Raw genomic sequence first — 9,666 nt, 5'->3', positions numbered from 1 at the left:
CATCCCACCAGGAGATTACAACTCCGGCAGGCCTGGGAAGTCAGGCGCCGGTAAAATGTAAGTACCCATCCCCATAGAGTCCCATATGAATCTATGGGAGTGGGGACACGTGAGCACCAGCACTGTTGCTAACGATGCCGGTGCTTCTGTGACTGGTCTGCCTAACATGGCTGCTGCGCCCGGCAGTGTCAGACCTTTTGGGTACAGCGGCTCCGACAGGCAGAGTCTGAGTTTGCTGATCTGGAAACAAGGGTGCCAGTGAGTTTACCAGCGCTCTTGTTTCCGGACCGGCAAACTACTAATGAGGCCCATTGAGATGCAGCATTGCAGAGGCTGCTTGTGTCAATGAAGCCATTTATCGATGGGTTCATTCATGCATGCATGCCTTGCTAAAAAGTGGTTTTGGGGGATCAGTGGTGCTGATCAGACATCACAATATGCTGCTGATTCTTGCGTGTGGCCAATTGGGGCATCTATCAATGTGCAGCGTTTTTCTCTGGTTATATCAACATACTTTGAACTGATGTCCATGTTTGCTGGTAATAAGGGCAAAATCATGACATTTATTCGCTCTCTGGTGTCGTTTGGCTGCGTGTTGGATTCACTTTACTTGTTCAGGTGTTTTCCGTTACCTATATTGCACATTACTTTCACATTCTCTGTCATTCAATTGAAGGGATATCATTTAGGAGAACAAAGGCTGCAGAAGAGACCAGAAGGAAAGAACAGGAGGAGGAGGAAGAGGGGCCAAGAAGAGGTAGCGTTTGCCAAATTATGCTTCATCCTGTGGTGCCACTCCAATCGCTCTGCGTTTCACCCTTGGGACTTTCGCCAAGTAAATCCAGGCTGCCTTCCAGGAGCCCTGAATCTTGATAGTAACAAACCACTGGACGGACCACAGCCATTGACTTAAGCTTCATATATCAATACGCACACTGTTGCCCTGTGCAACCTGTGCAACGCAGTTGCTTTTATGCACTGTGTTGACATTACCATTCAGTGTAGTCATAAGGGAAACCACTCTTTTGGTTAATGTGGTGGATGCTGGCTCGTGAGGTGGTGCACATGCAGGGCGCAATTGTCCATGTTCTTCCTGGGAGGTCTTCCAGGTATTTACTACTACCCGTGACCCAGAGAAGATAAAATAAGAGGAGCAGGAAGCGGCAGGGAAGGAGGAGGAAATCCAGGGTGAGTGGAAGGCACCATTTTAAGACTTCACGCAGCCTGAGGTGACTGAATGACCAGAATGTGTGCTGGTGCCCTATGCACCCATCCAGCAATTCCTTCATGAGTGTGCAGATATTTCCATTAAAGTGGAATCACTTCAAGCAGACAGGACTACACAACCAGCAAGCATGGAGATCTGGTCTCCAGTACCCAACCCACTGCCCAACATACAAAGTGAGTGTGTGCACCAACTGAATGATCCCAGAAAACAACTTCAGATCCGCTGTCCAAGCCTTGGTCGTCTCCCACCTGCATTGTGGCCTGTCCTTTTGGAAGACCCTCCGGCGAATACCCTGGCATTCCTGAGATGTGTCATGCCTGCTGCAGCACGACTCATCAAATGACTCCACAAATTCAACCACATCTCCACCAGCCCTGACCAAACTGCACTGACTCCCGCTGCAAGCCTGTATCATCTTCAAATCATGTTGCATCATAATGATTATGATGTGTTATTTATATAGCGCCTTAATACAAAGCGCTTTACAGAGAACATATTTACATACAATATCACCCAACCAAAATTGGTACTATGGTGCTATACATCTATAAGGCTGTCACCCAGAAGTCCTAAAGTTACTTCACTGAAAAACTCTGCATCTCCAAAGGACTGCAATCCACCAGAAGTGTGGACATATGCAGACTTGAACCCCGCCATTGCAGGAAGGAAAGAAGCAAGGCCTTCTCTGCCTGTGCCCCAAGACTCTGGAACCTCCTCCCCATCAACATCAAACTCGCTGCATCACTTCTACAGTTCAGGAAAGAGTGCAAGACCTTCCTCTAAAAGGAATGGCTCCCGCCTAACACCTAGGTTCTCACACCATCCACTCCCCATCCTAACTGAGAGACAGTGATCTGCTCCCCACTTGCTCACGTAGCTAAATCCACGCTGAATTAATACCTTAATAATAATAATAATGGTCCTAATCTCCTTGTCCTTTCGTCAGTCTGAAAGATCTGAAAATAAAATCTTTTGAGTTGAAAGGGAAAAGATAGCATTGACAATGGGTGTTGTCTTCAACAAAGGAGTAGCAGAGTGTGAGAATTTCAACCATACGCAGGGTAAGTATGCTCTCGCGTTGCCTTTTTCAAATTTTAAATGAAATTGAATGATGGTAGATAAATCTCCAGAAAATGTGCGTGGGGCTATTCTACAAAAATGTTCCAATGCTTCCTTCATGGCATACACATAGACCTGTGTACTCTGGGTGGACTCACCCTACAGGCACAGTCCCCACGGTCATATTTAGTTGGGATATGACAGCCAGGAATACACCAGGTCATCTCAGAATGAGAAGGGCCAAATGTTCCCCGTACCATGGCCTGCTTAGTTAACTAACAAAGGCTCCATAGATCTGGGCTGTTCTTTTGTTGATCCATGTAGCTGGTGGTAGCATTCACATACTAATCAGGGTTTAATTCAAACAGGCCCACAGGGGCCTGGCTGCAGAGGCTAACAAAGGAGTCAGGAAACCCTCAACATCCTTTCATAAGCATTATGTCAACCTGATGCCAGCTCCCACCTTCAGTATCAATTGACAGAGAAATGCCATGTCAGGGACTGCCTGTTTACAGTAGCCATCCCCGCAGGGAGACCCCATCAGAAGGCAGGATTAGGTGGTTTGACGGAGACAGAAAGTCTGGGTTCGCTGCAGCTTCAAGGGAGACCTGCCACTTTAATCAGGAACCACAGAGAGCTCCATTAACCTGAGAGACCATTTGATCCACAACAGACAGGAAGAAGGGTGTGACTTAGTGTTACATGTTTTCACCCCTTTAACTTTATGGTTTCAAAGCACACTAGTTATGACATCACGCATTAAGGAGATTGTAGGTGGGGACCTAGGATTGGTCCGTTAAGGTAGGGTTAGTCTACACCAATCACTGTTGCCCATTTGGCTTTAAAAGAGGGCTGAGCCCTACATTTGGCAGATCATCTGAAGGCTTCATCAGAAGCAGACAAGAAGAACTCATCAGTGGACCCTGGCTGAAGGTACAGTCTGCCTTACATCTTCCGCCAGTGAAGGAAGGCCAGGACCTCTAAGAGGGAAGCAAGATCCTGCCCCTAAACATCTCCAGGGGAACAGAGGGAGATATTGAATCCAGAGGACCCTCCAGCAGCTCCAAAACCATTACTCAGCCAGCACACAGCATGCCCTGCTAGACTCTGCAGCAAGCTTCCTAGGAGGGAAGTTCAAGAGAGTCTCTGAACCAAACCAAGGACAAGGCAGCTTCCTGCAACACTCTCTTCAGCTTTGGGCGGCCCGCCATAAAGGACGACACAAGCTCAGTGAAGAAACTAGGAGAAGTTAATCTCCAAGCATCTACTGACGTCTGCCTTAAAGGACATTTTCAAGCCAGTTGAGCCCCTCGGGCTGCAACCGACTGCACTGCTGACTGTTGTTATGCCGCAGTCCCTAACGCCATCTGAGACACCATGACCAGTGCTTCAGAACCACCAACCAGAACAGAGACAATGATTCCTGACCGAGCCGTTGTGTAGGCCAGCCTGCAGCTGTCTGTTCAGCCTTGCTCGGAGTACTGCCTGCCACCTGATACCCACAGTTGTCTCCTGTTATGAACTCTGTTGTAGAAGCTGCAAAGCATCCTGAAACAGACTCTATGCTGTTAAGGACCAAGAACATCTTCAGCAGAAGGTACATTGAGGTTCTGTCCGCCTGGTCCTTCTCTGGAGGCTCCTCAAGACATTTTACGATCCATTGCTGCCTTTGTGCTGAAATCAAGTATTCTTGGACTGTTGCGATTATTTACTATACAGACTACCCTCCTACCAGTATCCAGAGGGCATCCTTTTTCCTTCTTTGAAACTGTCTGTCTGCATTCTTTTGCAGGATGAATTGTATTTCTTAGTGTGCTAGAACTGTCTGTTGTGATAATAATAAAGTAGATATTTGTATACAAACTTGACTGGAAACTAACCAACGATCCACGACCTTCCGGATATAAGCCTGCCATTCCGTCCACATTGACAAAATTGGACAAGGAGGTTTATAATTTGCTTGTGTTTGAAATTTGTTTGTATCCCTTTTGGTGTACTAGAGGTGTGGGGCTGATTGATGGTTTAGAAACCGATATTCATCCCTGGCCACTGGTGACACAGAAGTTGATTCGGCACACAAAGGCCTGAATAAAGGTGCCTGCCTGAGGAATCTTTGCCTCTGTGGAGACCATGGAGGTCGCCAGGAGAGAGGAGGAGGCACAAGCAACCAACAAAGGATTATCCAAGTTCTTGACAATGTGGCCCGACATGGAGATTTAAAGTGGGTTGTTGGAGGGAAGGATGGGGATGAGAGGCAGTTGGAGGTTTTAGGTAAGGTTTCATTACATTTGGTGGAGGAGAGGGATAGGCAAAGGTCGTATTGAGCATCAAGACAGCCTCATGCGGACAGAGAGGGTGCAGCGAGTCATCTGAACTCCCCACCCTTAAATGCAGGAGAAGGGAGCCACCATCGACTGGGCTTACCGAAATACCTCACGGGGGTGGATGAGCAGGGATCCTGCTGGTCCTGTCTCCCAGAGATCCAATGCATTGAGTTCCAAGACTGCCCTTTTTCATACTGATTGACAGGACTTCAACTACCACAGTAACCTCTAGGAAACCTTAATGGCCCATGGGCTAGAATACAAAACATGTGAGAATCAAACAACAGTTAGGAACAAACCTATGATGTTTGCGAACCCGAGAAAACCAGGAACAGAGATGATTGCAGACCTCCCACTCCAGCTTGTACAATTAGAGAAGCTGGACATTGGCAGGCAGCAGATGCGTTAATATGGGGGGCTGTAGCCCTGGATCTTTTGGTCTTGGCCCAGGAGAGACGCTCAGGGGATACAACCAAAAGGCTAGCTAGCCCTGAGTCCCTACAGTCCCGACATTAGCGTAGCCCTGGATCTTTTCCAGAACTAGCAACACCCTTGGCAGGCAGAGCACGCGAAAGCCTAGTTGAATATTGATTTACAGATTGCACTGCTTCTGTCATGAACTTCAGATCACGCCCCTTTTGGACCTCCTGGTCCTTGTCTCAACGGGGCTTACATTCCGTACTACTTCCAACATGGCCATCCAGAGCTGAAGCCCTTGCTCGCTCCATGCGCTGAATGCGGCGTGATCTATTTATAGACCACGCCTTCTGCGGCTCCGCGCGTCTCAATGCTATTGCAGAGTAGCCTCAGGCGTGTGTTCGTAGCTCGCGGTATTGTTTCCTTTGTCCCAGTGCTATTACCCGCTCCTGACCCGTTCCCCCTTCCTGATTCCGAGCATTACTAGCCTTTCCCAGACTCCCAGATTCCTGGACTCCGCGCTCCCGGAACTAAACGCAACCTGAAACCAGACGAGACTCGAGCAGCGCTGTTCAAGACCAGGAGCGTTCGCAAGAAGGCAGCGATCGAAGACACCGGCAAACACCGGACCCAGGTGAGAAGGGGGGAACTCCTTGACAGTTTGAGATGACACACGATCGAACCTAAAAACGAGATGGAAGCCGCCGTGCAGGACTTAATGCAACGCATGCAAGAATTATCAACCAGGTTCAAAATCTTAAGCCGGAATACGCTGCGCTCAAACAATTGGTTTTATCCCGGGATTCTGCTACAAAGGAGGGTGCCTTGTTGGGCGGTATTGTTGACAAGTATGATGGTTCGGCAAAAACACTTCGCGGATTCCTGGATTCATGCCTGGTCCACTTTACCTTTAAGCCCTATTATTTCTTGACTCCTAGGGCTAAGGGGGGTTTCATCATATTCCACCTTTCCGGCAACGCCTTAAATTGGGCAACACCCCTTGTTAACTCCGCGATGCCCTCCTAGACGACTATGATGGGTTCATACAGGCCCTTAAAGGCATGTTTGACCGTCCAGAGCAAGTCTATTCTGCACAAGAACGCTTGCTGGACTTTCAACAGGGCTCCCAAGATATGCTCACTTATGTGACCAGTTTTAAACAATTGGCTAAGGAAGCAGACTGATCCTCTGAGGCTAGTTTTACCCTGTTCAGGAGAGGCCTGAACGATGAGATCAAGGATGAACTGGCCAGGGTGGCCAGACCAAATTCATTCCAAGCACTAATGGACCGGCCTTACAAATAGACTTTCGCATCCAGGAAAGGAAGGCTGAAAGGAAGAAATCCAAGGGAAACCCACCCAAGACGTCCTTTGAGAGCACAGCCAGAACGGACGCAAACCCAAGTCCAGCCCCAGAACCTGAACCCATGCAAATTGGAGCCTTTTGTGGACCCATATCACCTCAAGAAAGATTCTGAAGGATCCATACGGGTTTGTGTATGTATTGTGCTTCAGACAAACATTTGGTCAGGGAATGTCCTCTGGCACCTCCCCGGCGTTCGGGAAATGCCAGCTCTCTATCATAAATGGAGCAGAGATTCGGGAGAGAGATGTTTGCTCCACATCAATTCCATCCTTGAACTCTCCTGGACAAAACAGTTTGGTGATACTACAGGCCTTCCTGTCGCCCTCCAAAGACAAGACCTATACCATGCTGACCTTGGTGGACTGCAGAGCTATTGGCATTTTCATTGATCAAGACTGGGTTGTTAGTCATCATATTCCGTATGAGACACGAAACATCATGCAGCCGGTGGAAGCGATTGACAGAAGACCCCTCTCTTCAGGACCCATAAGCCTGCAGACTAAAGAGATCCAACTTTCCATAAACCATCATCAAGAGCGGATTACATTCGACATCATTAAGTCAGCCCATTACCCCATGGTTTTGGGAATGCCCTGGTTACAAAAGCACAATCCGTATATCAATTGGACAGCAGGATCATTATTCCTGGGCTCAGAGTTCTTTATGTCTCACTGTCTATCCCTGGACCCCTCCTCGGTAACTTCTAAAGAACCACCAAGAGACCAAGAAACACCACTCATGGTTTCCAATATCATACAAGTTCCAGAGGCCTATCAGGAATATGCTGATGTATTTTCTACTGCCATAGTCCAAGCCTTACCCCCTCATAGGCCCGAAGACTGTGCCATAGATACAGATCCCTCAGCTGTAATTCCCTTCGGCAGAATGTTTATTCTTTCCGAACCCGAGAAAAAGGCCCTTCGGGAATACATAGACACTAATCTTGAAAACGGCACCATAAGACCCTCGAAATCTCCAGCGGGTGCTTCGTTGTTCTTCGTTCCCAAGAAGGATACCAAGGAACTCAGACCTTGCCTCGACTATAGAGGCTTAAATCAATGCACCCTCAAGGATCGGTACCCACTGCCCCTGATCTCGGATATCCTGGAAGCTGTGAGAGGAGCCGTAATATTCACCAAATTGGATCTCAGGGGTGCCTACCATTTGATCCGTATCCGGTAAGGAGACGAGTGGAAGACCGCCTTTAGAACACCCTTTGGCCACTACGAGTACCTGGTCATGCCCTTTGGACTAGCCAATGCCCCAGCAGTATTCCAACGTTTTATGGATAGGGTGTTCTCTGATATGTTGTTTCTCTTCGTCATTGTCTATCTGGACGACATATTGATTTTTTCCAAGGACCCTCTGAAGCATTAAGGACATGTTAAGGCAGTTCTACAAAAACTCCGGGAACATCATCTCTTAGCCAAGCCTGAAAAATTTTTGTTTCACGTTACCTCTGTGCACTATCTGGGATTTATCCTTAGTCCAGAGGGGACTGGCATGGACCCTTCAAAAGTAAAGGCCATTCTCGCCTGGCCTACTCCCACGTCCGTGAAACAAATCCAATCCTTCCTAGGACTAGCCAATTTCTACCGAAAGTTCATAGCCACCTTTTCCGAGATTGTATAACCTATAGTGGCTCTGCTAAAGAAGGACACCCCTTTTGTCTGGTCAACATTACAAGAAACTGCATTCCAGCGTTTGAAGACCGAGTTCACACAAGCTCCCATTTTGACTCAACCCGATACAAGTCAACCCTTTTTAGTGGAAACGGATACCTCTAATTACGCTATAGGAGCAGTGTTGAAGCAGAAAATGGCGGACGATTTTGAATACCCCGTTGTTCATCTTTCAAGAACCTTAACTCCTAGTGAAACACACTACTCCGTCCTGGAAAAGGAACTCTTAGCCATTCGCCAAGCCTTCACTGAATGGTGACACCTACTTCTGGGAGCCAGACATCCTGTCCAAGTCCGTACTGATCATCGAAACCTTCAGATTCTACAGTCACTGGAGTGCAGGAACAGTCGTCAGGCACGTTGGGACTACTTTTTTGCTGAGTATCAGTTCCACATTACCTATGTCCCTGGATCACAGAACCTGATCGCTGACGCCTTGTCTCGCCATCCTGACTACGTGACCACTGAAGATAAGGCATTTCCTAAAATGTTTTCTCCCACGATCTTCGTAGCCCAAGCAGTTGATCTCCTGGAAGAAGTCCGATCACAAACCCAATCCTCGGAAATATGGAAGGAATGCACTACTCATTCCTACGCGGAAGTTACAGCAAAAAATAATAAACCTGTGTCATGACACACTCCATTCCAGGCACCGAGGTATCACCAACACCCTCCGTTTTATACAGAGACAGTTCTGGTTGCCTAAAATTAAGTCTGACATACAGCAATACATCCAGGCTCGTATAACCTGTGCCCAAAATAAACATGATAACAAAAGACCGGCGGGTCTTCTTCTGCAGTCCACTCTACCCTCTAAACCATGGGAAATCATTGCTACAGACTTCATAGTGGAGTTACCACCTTCCGAGGATATACTACCATCATGGTCACCATAGATTTGTTTACTCATATGGCCCATTTTACGCCACTGATGAAACTACCCTCCTCTTCAGAGCTAACTGGAATATTTCTGGAACACATATTCCGACTACATGGGCTTCCTTCCAAGATCATATCTGACCGGGGTCCCCAATACATTTCACAATTCTGGAAACACCTCTGTCAGGTACTAGGAATCCAACGTGCCCTCTCTTCAGGATATCACCCCAAAACCAACGGAGCCACAGAACGTGCAAATCAGACCCTGGAACAATATCTCCAATGTTTCGCCACCAAGGTCCAGGATGACTGGTCTCTCCTGATACCCGTTGCAGAATTCTCTTACAACAACTCTGAACACTCAGCGTTACAGACCAGCCCTTTTTATTGTAGTCAGGGGTTCCATCCATCGGTTTTACCCTCGGTTCTTCCTTACCCTACACCAGTACCTACTGTTGACTCCTGGATTGAAACTCTTATCAACATTCACCGGGAGGCTAAAGAACACTTAGAGAAAGCCAGATTACAGACCAAGAGGTATGCGGATTCCAAGAGAAGACCAGGTCCTTCCTATACGGTCGGTGACCAAGTGTGGTTGTCATCAAAACTGCTCCCCCGACACTTACGACCAAACAAGCTGGCTCCCTGCTACTATGGTCCATTTCCCATCAAGGAGATTATCAATCCTGTCTCATATCGAATCAAGCTACCT

At 47.7% G+C, this 9,666-nt stretch overlaps 1 pseudogene; it reads left to right on the top strand.

Annotated features, from left to right (window-relative positions):
* The first annotated feature begins 764 nt into the window (after positions 1–764).
* Positions 765–1,571, top strand: LOC138580018 (small ribosomal subunit protein uS2-like; annotated as a pseudogene).
* Positions 1,572–9,666: the final 8,095 nt, after the last annotated feature.

Source organism: Ambystoma mexicanum, chromosome 3p, assembly GCF_040938575.1.
Source record: "Ambystoma mexicanum isolate Mex_15411 chromosome 3p, UKY_AmexF1_1, whole genome shotgun sequence".
NCBI classification, from domain to species: Eukaryota; Metazoa; Chordata; class Amphibia; order Caudata; family Ambystomatidae; genus Ambystoma; species Ambystoma mexicanum.
Note: the sequence above shows the minus strand (reverse complement) of the source record. Positions and strands in the feature narration are given on the sequence as shown.